We start from the raw sequence: 3,807 nt of genomic DNA, 5'->3' as shown, positions 1-3,807 counted from the left end.
CTGTGTCAATTCCACAGCTTTCCCTGGAGATTCTGCTTCCAGGGAGCCCCTCCCTCAGCCCCCTGCCTCCTCTCTCCTGCAGGCCTCTGCCATGTACTTACTACACATAAGCTGTAAGACACCAAGAGAAGAGCTGGGGTCTACCCCTGAACCACATGGTTACAAGTAGGCTTTGGAAATAATTTCTAGCAGGCCAGAGACCCCTCCCCAGACCCCCCATTCCATGGGGGCTGGAACTGGAGGAAGATTGGAGCCATGGGGAGAACAAAGGGATGAAAGGAAAAGGCCTAGGGTGAAGCAATGAGGCCCCAGAAGGCCCTGACCCAGCCTTGATGTCCTGGCACAGGCTGGGACTCTTAGCTGTGGTCAAGGGGCGGGTACCAGCCTGGTGTGGCTAGCTCCAGTGAGAGCCAGCCAGAAGCTGGCAGCCAAGTTTCCATGAGATCAGAGGCCAGTTGGGCCAAGCTGGCTATGGGGTGGAGAGGAGGCAGAAAGACGGCCCCATACTTCCAGTTTCTTCCAGTCATATGAAAGCCTTCTATTGGGATAGTCCAGGGAGTGTCAGTTCACAGACAACAGCTCCTGGTTGCCGCTGATTAGAGGAAAAACAAAAACAAACAACACACCAAAAAAAAATCTCTCTCTGCAGTGGAAGGTGGTGAAAGAAATATTATACTCCATACTATGATAGAATGCTATGTGGTCACTGCATGTCATGTCCACAAACCTCTATCAGAGGGGCTACCCTAAGTGCTACAAGAAAGAGGAGGGGCAGGGAGGGTGCTCATGTGTGATTTCACTTGGGTCCCTTTTGTTTACTGTTAATACTCAGTTTGCATATGAGTTGTATTAAAAACTCCTCAGGAAAATAGACCAGCCTTGTATCCTCTAACCAACATGCCCCTCCAGCCCCGCCCTGTCCCCCCACCGGCCTATCGCCTAACTCTGTTCAGCCACAAAGACTACCATCAGCAACTGGGATACACCCTAACCTCTTGCTGACCTGGTCATCACACTTCCTTTCCTTCTGTCTGAAGTGCCTCCCACATACACATGCATGCTTGAGTGTGCACATGCATGCACACATACTTACACACATACACTTCTCCTACAGCCTTTTCTTTCCATTTCAAACACTCATCACAATAGACGAGAGAAGCAAAATTTGCCCTCATAGCTGCCAGGTTGCAAACATCTGGATTCTTATCTCTTGGTTCTCCAGCCTTGCTATCCTCCATAAACAAAGGAGGTAGGAAGATGGGCAGGAAATATGGCCCTGGAGAACCAAGGGTGTCCAGGGCCTGTGAGAAGGCTTAATGGTTTTATTGTTTTCTCTAGCTTTTCCAGCTTTCCTACAATGCACATGTATTTGATTTACAATCAGAGAAAACAAACAGTACTATAGTATTTTTTTTAAATAAAAGGTCAGCAAACAGCCCTGACAGAACTCTCAGAAATTCTCACTTGCCCCTAAACTCCAAGAAGCCAGTGGACAAGCCCACTCTATCAGCATATCTACCCAGAAGACCACCCATCCTCAGAAATTCTCACCAAACGGAGGGATCGCACACCACCTGCAGGACAGCCACCCCCCTCGCCCCCGCCAATCTTTCCCTCATAATTCCCAAACACAGTCATTCTGCAAGGAGATAGATAACTGTCCTTCTAATTCCCCTCCCCTCACCCACTCAGTTCCCTCTCCTGTCTGGTCTCTCCCCACCCCTCATTCCATCACCCCTAACTCAGAAAGGAACAGCAGCACAGCCCACCCTCAAGAGCTTGCATGTGATTCTAGTTTGCATGATGCATCCCAAATGGCCTGCCCTGGGCTGACCAGGTTTGCAGCAAATTATTGCTGGTGAAAACAGGAGGCTGAGGTTTGGGACGCAGATGGAGCTTTTACTTTTCCTGGCTGTGGGGCCAGGGGGATTCCTCATAGGAAGCATCCAGGATTGGAGGGACTGGCCCAGTCCACTCATGCATTCATTCACATGTGGTGAACATATGCCAGATTCTGGGTATTGTGACCCTCTGGAGAGCAGGGCTGGGTAGGAGTGATGTGGTAACCTGAAAAGATACTGGTGTGTTCCAAGAACTGAGGAAATCACTTGAAGGCTCCTCCATGGGTGATCGTGGGGAAGTTACAACAGCAAAGAGGAAGCAAGACCAGACTCACTTGGTCCTCAGGGAGACCTAGAGATTGGCATAACCACTCCAGCAGAGTTTGGCTGTACCTCCTGGAGCTGGACATTAAAACCCATGACAATAATTTCTCTTGAAGGTGACAGGTCCTCAGGAAAAACTCTGCTCCTGTACAGTGCCCACTGTATAAGTACTTTCCCAGCCACAACGATGAGTGCAAAAGCCATTAGCAACCCAAATGCCTGCCCACGGCTGGATCAGTGTGGTGAATTCAGAGGCAGATAAAATACACTTGTCAAGGCTGGGTGCAGTTGGCTTGTGCCTATAATCCTAGCTACCGAGGAGTCTGAGATCTGAGGATTGTGATTTGAAGCCAGCCTAGGCAGAAAAGTCCATGAGATTCTCCAATTAACCACCAGAAAAACAAGAAGTGGCACTGTGACTCAAAGTGGTAGAACACTAGGTTTGAGGGAAAAGGCTCAGGACAGCACCGAGGCCCTGAGTTCAAGCCCCATGACCAACAAGAGGGGAAAAAAATGTGCTTGTCAAAACTAGTGAGTGAGCCACAGAAGCATCATGGATGAGCTTAATGATACAATATGAAATTAGGATGTAAGTTCCCAAGTATTGTGTTATAGCACTGTAATCATTGTTCTCAACAAAAAATGGCTCACCTGGCAACGGGTGGCACAAGCCTATAATGTAGCTACTTGGGAGGCAGAGACTAGGAGATCTTGGTTCTAGACCAGTCAGATCATAAAATGTTCGAGACATTCCATCTCAATCAATGGCTGGGTGTGGTATGGCCTGAGCCCAGTATCTCAAGCTATGGGGAAGCACTACGGCTGGGCAGACACACATGCCTGCCATTCCAGTGATGTGGAGAAAGCACAAATAGGAGGATTAAGGTCCAGGCTGGCCTGGGCCTAAAGCAAGGCCTTATCTCAAAGGCAGGGGCTGGCAGACTGGTTCAAGTAGGTAGACCACCTGCTTAGAAAGTAAAAGGCCTCAAGTTCAAGCCTTTGTATTGCCAAGAAAATAACATAGAATTAATTCTGTCCACGTGTGCGAATGGAATAAGGGCCTCCATTTCTCTGTTGGCAAATAAATATCAGCTATGGTGGTGTTGGGAAGGTGTGGGTGAGCGTTGCACTCTCCCAGCAGCCTGTTGGAGGGGACCAGCAGACTGAACTTTGACCTTGTCATACCTGTTGATAGCCATTAGGCGGGTCTTCCTGGACTTGCACCATTAGTAAGAAAATCATGTCATACTTGCATAAAACAAAAGTGAAGGTTTCAATAGCAGCTTCACTGAATATTTTGGAAAGGCAAAAAGCTAAAAAGTAGAAGGTAAGGACCCCTAGGGTTGTAACAATCTCAGATCCTGCCCTTAGATGGTTTCTAAGTCTCTGCAAACTCTCCTTCTACCTGGAAGAAATGGAAATACCTTAAGGGTCTTCTGTAGCTACACCATGCCTCTGTTTCCTGCGCTGTGAAACAGGGATAGTGATAGTATCTATTTTATGGACTTCTTGAAGGATTGAATATGATCTTGAGCATATGTGCACCATACAAAATGAATGTATTCCTCCACCCCCCACCCCCACCTCCTAATCAACTTTCAAAAAAAAAAAAAGAAAGAAAAAGATCCAAAACCTTCTATAG

Source organism: Perognathus longimembris, chromosome 13 (assembly GCF_023159225.1).
Source record: "Perognathus longimembris pacificus isolate PPM17 chromosome 13, ASM2315922v1, whole genome shotgun sequence".
NCBI classification, from domain to species: Eukaryota; Metazoa; Chordata; class Mammalia; order Rodentia; family Heteromyidae; genus Perognathus; species Perognathus longimembris.
Note: the sequence above shows the minus strand (reverse complement) of the source record.